At 38.4% G+C, this 14,851-nt stretch overlaps 1 non-coding gene across 1 annotated transcript; it reads left to right on the top strand.

Moving 5' to 3' along the window:
- The first annotated feature begins 440 nt into the window (after nucleotides 1-440).
- Trnag-ucc lies at nucleotides 441-512 on the top strand. The gene has a single exon. It is a non-coding gene; the product is annotated as a tRNA-Gly (tRNA).
- Nucleotides 513-14,851: the final 14,339 nt, after the last annotated feature.

The raw sequence follows: 14,851 nt of genomic DNA on the forward strand, positions 1-14,851 counted from the left end.
CACACAGACGCGCACACAGATGCACTGACAGACTATGAACTGGTGTGTGTGTGTTTGTGTGTGTGTGTGTGTTGTGTGTGTGTGTGCGCGCGCGCGCGCGCGTGCACACGCATGAATTGTAAACAGAATGAAGTTTATACAAATCAAGATACACACATGGCAATAATATACATATATAATATATAAATAGAGAGAGAGGAGAAGGAGAGAGAGTGAGAGAGAGAGAGAGAAATAGATATGGATATAGACATATGTATGTATGCATGTATGCATGTTTGCGTGTGTATGTTGTGTGTGTGTGTGTGTGTGTGTGTATACGTGCCTGTGTATGTGTGCTTGTTAGTGTATGCGTGTGTTTGGAAATAGCTATCTTATTCCATTACGTAAAATTTCATAGATATCCAGTTTATTTCTTATATCTTATATACATTTTATATACAGCGTCGGTGGTGTAACGGTTAGCATGGTTGCCTTCCAAGCAGTCGATCCGGGTTCGACTCCCGGCCGACGCAGGCGATAGCTTTTTTAACGGCGGTGCATCAGCATGGCCGCAGTTCTAAGCTGAAACTAGAGAAAAAAAAATTATAGGCGCAGGAGTGGCTTGTGGTAAGTAGCTTGCTTGCCAACCACATGGTTCCGGGTTCAGTCCCACTGCATGGCACTTAGGGCAAGCGTCTTCTACTATAGCCTCGGGTCGACCAAAGCCTTGTGAGTGGATTTGGTAGACGGAAACTGAAAGAAGCCTGTCGTGTATATGTATATATATATATTTGTGTCTGTGTTTGTCCCCCCCACCAACATCGTTTGACAACCGATGCTGGTGTGTTCATATCCCCGTAACTTAGCGGTTCGGCAAAAGAGACCGATAGAATAAGTACTAGGCTTACAAAGAATAAGTCCTGGGGTCGATTTGCTCGACTATAAAGGCGGTGCTCCAGCATGGCCGCAGTCAAATGACTGAAACAAGTAAAAGCGTAAAGAGGATAGAATAAGTACTAGGCTTCCAAAGAATAAGTCCTGGGGTCGATTTGCTCGACTAAAGGCGGTGCTCCAGCATGGCCGCAGTCAAATGACTGAAACAAGTAAAAGAGTAAAGAGTATTATCTGTTTTTATCATACATTAGGTCCATTGAGCTCTTTTTATACATTTTATAGTAAAATACTCCTTCAATGTATTCGAGAATGTACGCTTACATACATTAGTGTATACACACACACACACATGTACATAATGGCACTCCGTCGGTTACAACGACGAGGGTTCAAGTTGATCCGATCTGCTCGTGTGTAACTCTGAGATGGGAATATGTTGATTAAAATCATAATTAACTGATCCTCCTGTATTTTCTTTTACCCAAAGCCAGGAACTTTTCAACACCCACCTCGTATGCCTATGCATGCATATATGTGTGCGTGTAGGCAGAGAGCTGGCAGAAACGTTAGCACGCCGGGCGAAATGCTTAGCGGTATTTCGTCTGCATTACGTTGTGAGTTCAAATTCCGCCGAGGTCGACTTTGCCTTTCATCCTTTCGGGGTCGATAAATTAAGTACCAGTTACGCACTGGGGTCGATGTAATCGACTTAATACCTATGTCTGTCATTTGCCCCCTCTGTGTTTAGCCCCTTGTGGGTAATAAAGAAATAGGTATTTCGTCTGTCGTTACGTTCTGAGTTCAAATTCCGCCGAGGTCGACTTTGCCTTTCATCCTTTCGGAGTCGATAAATAAAGTACCAGTTTCGCACTGGGGTCGATGCAATCGACTCAATCCCTTTGTCTGTCCTTGTTTGTCCCCTCTATGTTTAGCCCCTTGTGGGCAGTAAAGAAATATATATGTGTGCGTGTGTGTATCTCACATATATGTGTGCATGTGTGTATCTCACATATATGTGTGCGTGTGTGTGTGTCTATCTGTGTGTCTGTCTGTTTGTGCCTGTGTGTGTATGTGCATATTTGCAACAATATGTGAATATAGGCTCATAAAAACAAACCAAACCCATGCCTAAGTGAAACGGTACAAACCAACATACAACTCTGTGCGCGTATGTGTGTCTGTGTGTGTATGTGTATGTGTGTGTGTTCGTGTGTGTGTATCTGTGTGCATGTGTGTATGTGTGTGCATGTGTGCGTCTGTGTGTGTGTGTGCGCGCGCATGTGTGTGTGTACAGGTACAAAATAGATTTTCCGGATTGCTGATTTTTCAGGAGCAAGAATGATTATTTCTAAATTAAACAAATATTAACCTTGCTCAGATAATTAAATGAAATGCAACAGATACCTGCACATTGGCATATATGATACAAATTAATTAGTGGAGGCGCAATGGCCCAGTGGTTAGGGCATCGGACTCGCGGTCATAGGATCGCGGTTTCGATTCCCAGACCGGGCGTTGAGTGTTTATTGAGCGAAAACACCTAAAGCTCCACGAGGCCTCCGCAGGGGATGGTGGTGATCCCTGCTGTACTCTTTCACCACAACTTTCTCTCACTCTTACTTCCTGTTTCTGTTGTACCTGTATTTCAAAGGGCCGGCCTTGTCACTCTCTGTGTCACGCTGAATATCCCCGAGAACTACGTTAAGGGTACACGTGTCTGTGGAGTGCTCAGCCACTTACACGTTAATTTCACGAGCAGGCTGTTCCGTTGATTCGGATCAACCGGAACCCTCATCGTAGTAACCGACGGAGTGCTTCCACAAATTAATTAATAATGTACTGCGCAGAGCACTGTGAAGCAGAGCTGCCCAGGTAAATTAGTCTGGCAGTCTGAAGTTCTTGCTCGTAAATTGGTGCAGATTATATGAAAAGGTGCTGAAAAGCTCATGGTTTTAAAGGTATCGCAAAAAGCCTGGCTGGAGGCGCAACTTACCGAGTTCTTTTACAGGGCTTAGAAAACCGAAGGATTACTGCAATAAGTGTTGGAATCTGAGAGGGGAATATGTTGGATAAAATCATAATTAATTGATCCTCCTGTCTTTTCTTTGGGTCAAAGCCAGGAATTTTTCAATACCCCTTCATAAACGACTCCGGGCCATCAGCGTCCAGAAAGTCGGTGTTATAGCTCTGAATATAAAACTTCTGTCAGATATTCAGATCATCAGAAAATCAGGGTTACACAAACGATTTTATGGTTTATCCCAGGGGGTGCTGAAAAAGTTCCTGGCTTTAGGGGTACCGCGAAAGGCTTGGCTGGAAGCCCAGCTAACTGAGGTCTTTTACAGGGCTTAGAAAACTGAAGGACTTCCGCAATAAGTGTGTGAATGTGAGAGGGGAATATGTTGAATAAAATCATAATTAATTGATCTTCCTGTATTTTCTTTTAGCCAAAGCCAAAAACTTCTCAACACCTTCTTATAAGAGGCTCTGGACCTTCAGTGTCCAGAAAGTCATTGTTGTACAGAATTGTTCATTACGACTCCGCTTTTCTTTTTCTTTTTTCTTATAGGTTTATTGCCCAAGGTCCCACTGCATGGCACCTCGAGCAAGTGTCTTCTACTATAGCCTCGGGCCGACCAAATCATTGTGAGTGGATTTGGTAGACGGAAACTGAAAAGAAAAGCCCGTCTATATATATGTATGTATGTATGTTATATATATGTATGTATATATATGTATGTATATATATGTATGTAATATATATATATGTATGTATATATATATAATATATATTATATATATATATAATAATTATATATATATATATATATATAATATATATATGTATATATAATATATAAATGTATCAAATGAAATAAAATGTAAAACAGGACACAAATGACGTCCTGTTTTTCATTTTATTTTATTTGATACATATGTCCTCTCACCAATGCTACTAGCTGGCATATACAGGTGCTTACATATATCAATTATTCATCCTGAATTTATGTATATATATTTATATATATATATATGTATGTATGTATGTATGTATGTATGTATGTATGTATGTATGTATGTGTGTGAGTGTATGTTTGATGTCTGTGTTTGTCCCCCCAACATCGCTTACTCGTAACTTAGCGGTTCGGCAAAAGAGACCGATAGAATAAGTACTAGGCTTACAAAGAATAAGTCCTGGGGTCGATTTGCTCCAATAAAATGCGGTGCTCCAGCATGGCCACAGTCAAAATGACTGAAAGAAGTAAAAGAGTAATAGCCTGGAACTACTTAAATATGAGGCACGTTCAAAAAGCCTCCAACTTTATTTTCTCCCGCCAAAACTAATATCACCTGAGCCAAATCCTTGGGATAAAAGGTGACGCCACCCTTCCTGGGACAAGTAAAGTGGGATACTTTTGGAATGCACCTATGTTTTGCAAGCTTTGTTGATAAATGGTACTTTGGTACTTTGATTCCACAATCTCTCCCCGCCCTTCTCTCTTTGTCTCTATCTCTATCTCTCACTCTCTCTCTCTTTCTTTCTCTCTTTCGGTCTCTGCTTTTATCCCAGTTTATTTATATACTAGTGACGTACCTGGGTCGGCCAGATAAGTTATGTACACCATGTTTAAAACCATAAATATTCATTACTGAATTAAAAAAAAATACCAAATGATTTCCCATTATTTACGAAAATGCAAATTTAACTCATAGTATATAATTCAGTAAACGGCTAATATTTCACAGTGACAGACATTACTTTTCAAAATTTATGTGTGTGTGTGTATGTGTGTATGTATACGTATGTATACATATGTATACATATATATATACATATATATATACATATATATACATATGTATATATAGATATATATATATAGATATATATATATATATATATATATATATATATATATATTATATATACATATGTGTGTGTATGCATATATATATATATATATATTATACATACGATGCATATATATACATACATTCGTATATATTATATGCACACACACACACACACACACATAAATAATATATATATAATATATATACATATATATAATGTGAGCGTATTGTTTATAATTGTTTGAAATAAATAATATACATAACATGAGAGTATTGGCTTATAATTTTTTTTAATATGTGTGTATGTCTGTTCATATATATATATATGTATACAAACACACATACACGCGCACGCGCGCACTAATATGAAAAGTTATGATTCCCGCGAGTTATAAGCTCACCTCCGAAAGCTATAATATACAATCTGATAAACAAAATACAAAAACGTCTTATGTCAGTATTATCATTAGAGAAAGACAGAGCGGTGAATAGCTAGAATCGTTGACGCACCGAACAAAATTCCCGGTGACGACTGTTACGTCTCTTTACGTTCGGAGTTCAAATTCCGCCTAGGTTGACTTTGCCTTTCATCCTTACGAGTGGTAATAAAATAAAGGGATCTTATCGGTTTGAACGGCAGTTTTTAACATAATTTCTAGGTAACTAAAAAATTTTAAACTTCGTATACTGGTAGAATGTGTTTATAAAACATCTTTTTCTCTTGGCTTTATTGAGAAAATTCTATAGTTTGTAAGATATTTGGTCTTTAATTTCTTGCATTTCGGCAATTTCAACCAAACATTCTGTGCCGTATGAATATATCCCTCGTTTAAGAAACAGATTGGGTTTATTTACATTTGTGAAAAAAAAAAGATACCCTTCCTCCTACCCCTAACCCTAACTAACCCTAACCTAAAACAGATTGAAATGCAATAGAAATGCAGTTTTTAACATAATTTCTAGGTAACTAAAAAATGTTAAACTTCGTATACTGGTAGAATGTGTTTATAAAACATCTTTTTCTCTTGGCTTTATTGAGACAATTCTATAGTTTGTAAGATATTTGGTCTTTAATTTCTTGCATTTCGGCAATTTCAACCAATCAGTGACCGTCTATCGAGTTGAAAACATTCTGTGCCGTATGAATATGTCCCTCGTTTAAGAAACAGACTGGGTTTATTTACATTTGTGAAGAAAAAAAAGATACCCTTCCTCCTACCCCTAACCCTAACTAACCCTAACCTAAAACAGATTGAAATTCAATAGAAATGCAGTTTTTAACATAATTTCTAGGTAACTAAAAAATTTTAAACTTCGTATACTGGTAGAATGTGTTTATCGAGGTGAAAACATTCTGTGTCGTATGAATATGTCCCTCGTTTATACTAGGGTCATAATTATGGGTGACAATTTCATGTAACACCGCTAGAAAAAACTGCCGTTCAAACCGAAAAGATCCAAATAAAGTACCATTCAAGTATTAGCGGTCGATGTAAATGACTTGCCTCTCTCCTTTAATCTGCTGTCTCTATGCTAAAATTTGAAAGAACTTTTAGAGAAAGACAAAGGTGATGGATACGCCGAATCTTTAGGGTTTCGTAAAAATACCTTTGCAGTAATTTGTTCCGGATCTTTACGATCTGATTTTCTGATTTCAAATCCCACCGAGTCAACCTTTCCTTTTATTTTTTTCGGGTCGATAAAATCCTTAGAATTACTGTGGGGTAGAGAGGGGAACTGCCTTGCGATATTTGTTGCAGCTCTTTCCGTTCTGATTTCAAAACCTGCCGAAGTCAATCAGCTTTGTCCTTCATTCTTTCGGGTTCGATAAAATAAAGTATTAATGAAGCGTGTATGTGTGTGTGTGTGTCTGTGCATGTGTTTGCGTGAGTGTCTGTGTGTGTGCGTGTGTGGCTGTGCGTGTATGTCTGTGCGTGTGTGTCTGTGTCCATGTGTGTGTGTGTGTTTGTGTGTACCTCTGTACATTTGTGTTTGTGTGTGTGTGGGTGGGTGTGTATTTGTGTGTGTGTGTGTCTGTGTCTGTGTCCATGTATGTGTGTGTTTGTGTGTGCCTCTGTGTATTTGTGTTTGTGTGTGTGTGTATGTGTGTGTGTCTGCGTCTGTGCGTGTATTTGTGTGTGCGTGTCTGTGTCTGTGTCCATGTGTGTGTGTGTGTGTGTGTTTGTGTGTGTCTCTGTGTATTTGTGTTTGTGTGTGTGTATGCGTGTGTGTGTGTATGCGTCTCTGTGTGCGTGTGTGTGTCAGTGCGTGTGTCTGCGTATGTGTCTGTGTGTGCGTGGGTGTGGGTGTATTTGTGTGTGTGTGTGTCTGTGTCTGTGTCCATGTATGTGTGTGTTTGTGTGTGCCTCTGTGTATTTGTGTTTGTGTGTATGTGTGTGTGTCTGCGTCTGTACGTGTGCGACTGTGTGTGTGTGTGTCTGTGTCCATGTGTGTATGTGTGTTTGTGTGTGCCTCTGTGTATCTGTGTTTGTGTGTGTGTATGTGTGTGTGTCTGCGTCTGTGAGTGTGCGCGCGTGTGTGTGTGTCGGTGCGTGTGTCTGCGTGTGTGTCTCTGTGTGTGTGCGTGTGTGTGTATTTGTGTGTGTATATCTGTGTCTGTGTCCATGTATGTGTGTGTTTGTGTGTGCCTCTGTCTGTTTGTGTGTGTTTGTGTGTGTATGTGTGTGTCTACATCTGTGAGTGTGTGCGCGTGTGTGTGTGTATGTCTGTGCGTGTGTCTGCGTGTGTGTCTGTGTCTGTGTCCGTGTGTGTGTTTGTGTGTGTGTATGCTTGTGTGTGTCTGCGTCTGTGAGTGTGCGTGTATGTGTGTGTGTGTGTGTGTGTGTGTGTGCGCGCGTGCGCGCCGGTGTGTGTGTCCACCACCACGTGACAAAAGGTGTCGGTGTGTTAACAAAAGAGGTCGAAAGAATAAGCAGCAAGCGTTAAAGAAATGGTGTCGACTTGTTGGACTAAACGCTTCCAGACATGACCCCAATCCAATGACTGAAACAAGTAAAGGATATATATCTATCGTGTTGACAAAGGATCTAAAGTTGTCCTATCTTAGATTCAAATTTTGGCACAAGACCAGTATTTTCAGGAGAAGGGGTAAGTCGATTACATCGACCCCAGTACACAACTGGTACTTATTTTATTGACTCCGAAAGGATGAAAAGCAAAGAAGACCGCGGCCGAATTTGATCTCAGAACGTAAAGACAAATGAAATGCCGCTAAGCATTTTATCCGGTACGGTAACTATTCTGCCATTTCACCGCATTAGATATGTTCTATGTTAACATTAAAGGCGCAGGAGTGGCTGTGTGGTAAGTAGCTTCCTTACGAACCACATGGTTCTGGGTTCAGTCCCACTGCGTGGCACCTTCGGCAAGTGCCTTCTTCTATAGCTTCGGGCCGACCAAAGCCTTGTGAGTGGATTTGGTAGACGGAAACTGAAAGAAGCCAGTCGTATATATGTGTATATATGTATGTGTGTGCGTGTTTGTGTGTCTGTGTTTGTCCCCCCAACATCGCTTCACAACCGATACTGGTGTGTTTAGGTCCTCGTAACTTAGCGGTTCGGTAAAAAGATGTCGATAGAATAAGTACTAGGCTGACAAAGAATAAGTCCTGGGGTCGATTTGATTCGACTACAGGCGGTGCTCCAGCATGGCCGCAGTCAAATGACTGAAACAAGTAAACGAATAACAGAATTACAACAACAAGTAACTAAATATATATTCTCACATACACGCACGCGCTTGAGCAAATTCGTTCGGATGCTGGGTCATCGTTATTATCTCCCTTTCATTCAGCCTCTTATTTATCATGGTGAACCGTTAAACCCAACACATCTTATTTTCTCTCCGTTTCCCCACTCCTTTTAATCATTTCTGTCGAAGAGCGTAGACTCGAAACATAGAAAACTTTTCCATTCTTCCCGAGCGTTAAACTAATACACCTACGTGTTGTTCCTACGCTTGTCTTCGTCTTTTGTTTTCGTTAAATTTGAACTAAATATACATGTATTATAGAGTTATCAGATAAATACACTCGTTTTTTTTCCATTTCATTGTTTTGTTTTTTAATCCTTCCGATGTCATTTGAATTAACTCCAAAAATAATTGTATTTTGTTGGTGTTTCTTGTAACTCTATTTTAACTCTACAACTTCTGTTTACCGTTTTTTTGGGGGTTTTTTTTTTGAAATTTTCAGTCATTTGAAATTTTCAGTCATATGACAATGGAACTCCAAGTAGGATGAAAAAAAAGACATGAATTATTCAGACAATGCAATACTTATTCACATCCACATAACTAAATATGTAATATACATATGCACGTTTTTATCTGTCTTCATCTGTCTATATTTCACCAAAGTATGTAAAACTATGTTGAAAAACGGAGGGGAAAAACATGGTTCTGTCTGACAATTGCAGTGTCAAGACACTCGAGTTGCAAAATCAACTGACTTTCACTAAAACGTATACATATAATAATAATAATAATAATAATAATAATAATAATAATAATAATAATAATAATAATAATAATAATAATAATAATAATAATATATGTGTGCACATGAGTGTGTGTATGTGTGTGTGTGTGTATATATATGTACACACACAAGAGTACGATGGATAAATTGTCACCATTTTATATTTTTATTTTCGCGCATGCGCATCGTTTGTTTTCGATTTTTGTCGACTACACAATATAGTAGGGTCAGTTGGGCACTATTTGTGAGAAAAAACAGCATCATGGCGCAATTCACTCTGCCAAAAAATTGGAAACGACATGCTGTTCTGCTTGGCATTCAATCCGGAATCTCCAATACGAACATTTCAGAGTGTTTGAGTGTCCATCTGAAGATAGTGCAGTATGAGGACATCTACCTAGAGTGATAATCATCAAACATCCAGTCAACATCATGGTACATGGAGTGATCGCTAGTGATAGCGGCGTATGCCTCCATTTATCCTCCTGCTGAGGCCCTGGGCTAAGAGGGTAGCTGCTGGAAGACCCTACGTCTGGCAACAGAACTCAGCACCATGCCACACAGGCAGGAGAATCCAGTCATGGCTGTCAGAGAATTTCTGCTACCACACCACCCTTAACATCTGGCCACCTTACTCCCTAGACTGCAACCCCAAGATTATTATTTGTTGGGCGCAGTTGAGCGAGAGACCAACAAAACTCCTTGTAACACCTAAGATGAACTGAAGGCAAGAATTATGGCAGCACTCACCAACTCAAAGAAAGAGACCGTCTAGAAGATTTACAGGAGATTCCGAAGTCGTCTGGAGACCATAGTTGAAGCCAATGGTGATGTTATGGAATTACATTACTCTTTAGTATTTCAAAATATTTTTATGTAATTTTGGTAAATATATCTGTTAAAATGAGATGTCAGTGTTATTTTCATTTTTGGGTAGTTTAGACAACAGTTTATTCACTGCACCCTATCTACAGGAATGTGAAATCGCGTGGCTTAGTGTTTAGGATGTTGGACTCATGATCGTAAGATTGTGGTTTCGATTCCTGGACCGGGCAATGTGTTGTGTTCTGAGCAAAACACTTAATTTCACGTTGCTCCAGTCCACTCAGCTGGTAAAGCAAAAATGATTATTCCTACGAGTAATCGGCGTCCCATCCAGGTGGGGAATCTATACGCCACTAATACCAGGAAACCGGCCTTTATGAGCCTGGCATGGCTCGAGAAGGAAACAGTTATTTTTTATCATTAATAATAATAATAATAATAATAATAATAATAATAATAATAATAATAATAATAATAATAATAATAATAATAATGTATAACCGGCCGAAACTACTGAGAAAATCTGGAACTCAACTGAAGATAGAAAACTCCGAATGACTCGTCCTTGTTTTTTTTTCTGTCCTTTTTTGTATTGTGTAACTGTCCGGATGTTTTGTCGTCGCCTGTTACGTTCTTGTTCCATTTTTTTTATGTTTCTTGTATGTATGTATAATATATATATATATTATATATATATATATATATATAATAATTATATATATATATATATATAGTAATGTATGTGTGTTTGAGTGTGTGTATGTGTGTTCTAACACATATATCCAAGCACTTGTCTACTTCACGCGCACATGTCATTTCGTTCCGCCTTTGTCTGTCTTTGTTTGTTTCTACCCTCCTCCTTCTCCTCCTTCTTCTTCGTCGTCTTCTTCTTGTGTTCACATATAATTGATAAAGTAAAAACCACAATCGCAATCCGCCCACTCATTCACATGATGAATGATGATGACGACGACGACAACAACGACGATGATGATGGTGATAATGATGACGACAATGATGATGATGATAATGATGATGATGATGATGATGATGATGATGATGATGATGATGGTGATGATGATTATCATCATTTCTGTCATCCCAATGCCACCCCTTCATCGTCTTTCTTCTATTGCTCTTCATCATCATCATCATCATCATCATCATCATCATCATCATCACCTTTCATCATCCTCATCGTCGTCATCTTCGTCATCATCTAACATAGTTCAACATCATCATTTCAGCCAAGTTTCTTACGAAACATTTTCAAATTGCACTGTAAACAGAAGTAGCAGAAAAGCACTTGAAGCGATATTATGTATACAGCGAGAGAGAGAGAGAGAGAGAGAGAGAGAGAGAAGAGAGAGATTGGGATAGAGAGAGAGAGAGAGAAAGAGAGGGAGTGGAGAGAGAGAGAGAGAGAAAATAAAAGCGAGAAGAACGATAGTTAAATAGAGAGACAGAGAGAGAGAGAGAAAGAAAGAGAAAGAGAGAATGGAAAAATCTAGAGAAAGATAATTCTAAAGAATATTCTAAAAGAAACAGGAAGAGTAATTTTCCATCCAAGCCTAACAAGACGAGAAGCCTGGGGGAAGATGTCTTTCATTGTAAACATTTCTGCTTTTGTTTTATATTAAACTTTTACCAACAACAAATCTCAAAGATTCGTCGCCTGAAAAAGTCCAAACTTGCAAATTAACCAAATCTGATCGACTCACCACCACTCATTGTTTTATGTTCCTTTGCCTTTGCTGTTGTTGATGTTGTTGTTGCTGTTGGTTTATTACTGTTGTTTTTTGTTTGTTTGTTTGTTTGCCTACTTATAGATTTCGTTATTTTCTTGTTGGTTTTTGTTTTGTTGTTTTTCATTGTTCTTGTTATTACCGAGTTTGCTTTGATTTTTTTTTTCAGTTGGTGGAGTTGTTACTAATTTTACATGCATGAACCGGAAGAATAAGTATTTTTGTTGGTTCCTATCTCTGTTATGAATATTGGTAAAGCGGTCGATAGCACACCAGGGCAAACTACTTAGCGACGTTTCGTCTATCTTCACGTTTTGGGTTCAAATTCCGCCGGGATCGACTTTGCTTTTTATCCTTTCGGGGTCGATAAAATATGTACCACTTTGACAGTGGGCTCGATTTAATCGACTAAACCTCTCACCCGAATTTTCTGGTCATTCAAAATGTGACCGCGTGTGTACCGTTGGCGATTTCTTTCCTCTGTCTTCCCTTCTCTGGATCTTTCCTTCTCCTATGTTTCCGACGAAGAGCTCCACTTGAAACGTTAAACCCTCCTTCTTCCCTTCCTTCCTGGGCGTCCAATAATACTATATTTGTTCCACGTCCTCGCGTTGTTGTGTTTTCTCTTTGTGTTTTCATGTTTGGATTAACTTATTAAACTTTTAATACTTTTGATATTTATAAAAAAAAAAAATAAATAAATAAAAAATTAAAAAAAATAAAAATTTATAAGTTTAAATTATTTAAATAATTTTTTAATTTTTAACTTTTATATTTTTAAATTAATTAATATAAATTTTATGTATTGGCTTATGTTTTTCACTGTTTGATTTGCCTAATAGTGTTTTTATCTCTAATTTAATATAATATAATATATTTATACTATAAAATTGGATTTAATCCTAAATCTAATTTTTCCCTGTAAGTTTGGATTTATTCCCTAATATTATTATTATTATTATTATTATTATTATTATTATTATTATTATTATTATTATTATTATTATATATTAAAGTTTATACTCTGTCTCTGGTATTCGGTACTATTTTTCCATTTTGTTTCACATTTATGTGCTTACTCTAATATAATATATATATATATAATATATATATATATATATATATATATATATATATATATATATATATATAATATGCAACAACCAGCAGTAAATACATACATATATCAGGAAGTTATAGCGGGGACCCACACACATATACACTTTCCGCGTACCCTCACTCTTTCTCTTTCTTTCTCTCTCTCTCTCTCTCTCTCTCTTTCTCTTTCTCTCTCTCTCTCTCACACTTTCCCTCTCTCTCTCTCTCTCTCTCTCTCTCGCTTTCTTTCTTTCTCTCTGTGTTACCTTACTGCAGGGAATTCAATAAAGGATAAAGAACGAACTGCTCCGATGTAACACATTAAAGGATACATTAATTTTTCATTTTGTTTTTTGTTTCGTTTTTTTCTGGGGTTTTTTTGTTTGTTTTTTTTTGTACTTTTAATTTTTATCTCACTTGTTATTCATCACCCCTAAAATAACACTGAAATCCTCCCCCAAAACAATAATAAAAGATCAATTATTGAAATTGCTCGCTGAAGATATTGCCTTTATGTATCAAATCAAATTAGCGTCTCAAATCGATCGCGTGCTCGCTATCATTTCATTCCAAATTTCCTTACAGAACGCACAAGGAATGTTTTATTAGCTTCTGCTGGCTTGTAGAGGACGGGCCGTGAAATTATTTCCCACGAGAGTTCCGGACCCCAGTAATGAACTCATTTGCATACAGCCAATCAGAGCTCACCTTGACCTTGTTGCACACAAACTACGCAGAGGCAGCCATGCGGATAACGAAGGATCAGATCCGTCCAGTTCTCAGACTCAAAGCCCAACATAACATTTGTGAATGAGTTAAAAACAACCAATCTCTTGGTAAAACACATTCTACCAAATAAACTCAAGACGAAGAGCGGGGTTGTAAGTCGACCGATTGCGAAGTTATGCCTGGTTTTAGAAAGAAAACAAGAAATTAGATAGATTTGCATCTATACCTATTATCGGATTTTGTTAGGGCCCCTTATGGTAAAGATGTGGATGGGGGAAATGTGGGTAGAGGGTGGTGTGCTAGCAGCCCTCTCCCCTTACTGTTTTACAAAGTAACTACGCAGAGGCAGCCATGATTGAAACGAGAACAAGAGCAACAAGCATTACTAAAAGAGAAAAGAAGCATGGTTATTCCTTAGCCAAGTGACCTTATCTTATCGCCCATCACTTGTTATGCGCTCATGAATTAGTTTGATAGTTGAGCTCTGATTGGCTGTGTGCAAATCTCGAGAAGTACGTGGAACAAATAGGGGCTGCAATAAGGGTGGAGCACTTGCAGAAAACAGCACTGCTTGGAACACCCATACATAACTGAGTTCATAACTGGGGTGCGGAACTCTCGTGGGAAAAAAATTTTCGCTGATGGGCCCGGTTACCAACCGAGTGAAACCATCGTGAAGGTAGCCCTTTAAGACTTCCTTTAGCGAGGAAAGCTAAGACCAGTTTTTCTCTGCTTAGCGACTATGGTGAATGAAGAATCAGTAACTTGGGTAAAAACAACTAAGGGGTCAAAAGCCTTCCTCTCCAGCCATGCCCTCACGAAAATTTTCAAGTACTACACGAGGGGAAAGGTGCGAAAAGTGAATGCTGCTCCGCATACAATTTACTAAAGGGTTAATAAGAGGGGTGTGAGTCGGACTTCTCTAAAAATGTTACTGGGGCTGGGTTGTGGCTGGGATTTTCGGAACAGGAACTTTTTGGTTCGAGCGGTAAACTTTGTTGTGAGGATTAGTGAAGGCGCGTGGCTTAGTGGTTAGGACATTCGGCTCACGATCGTAAGGTCGCGAGTTCGATTCCCGGCAGCGCGTTGTGTTTTTTTCGCAAAACACTTTATTTTATATTGCTACAGTCCACTCAGTTGGTAAAAATGAGTGGTACCTGTAATTTAAAGGGACAGACTTGTCGCGGTTCTGTGTCGTGCTGAGTCTCCCTGAGAACTATGTTAAGGA

This window comes from Octopus sinensis, unplaced genomic scaffold, assembly GCF_006345805.1.
Source record: "Octopus sinensis unplaced genomic scaffold, ASM634580v1 Contig19565, whole genome shotgun sequence".
Lineage (NCBI taxonomy): Eukaryota > Metazoa > Mollusca > Cephalopoda > Octopoda > Octopodidae > Octopus > Octopus sinensis.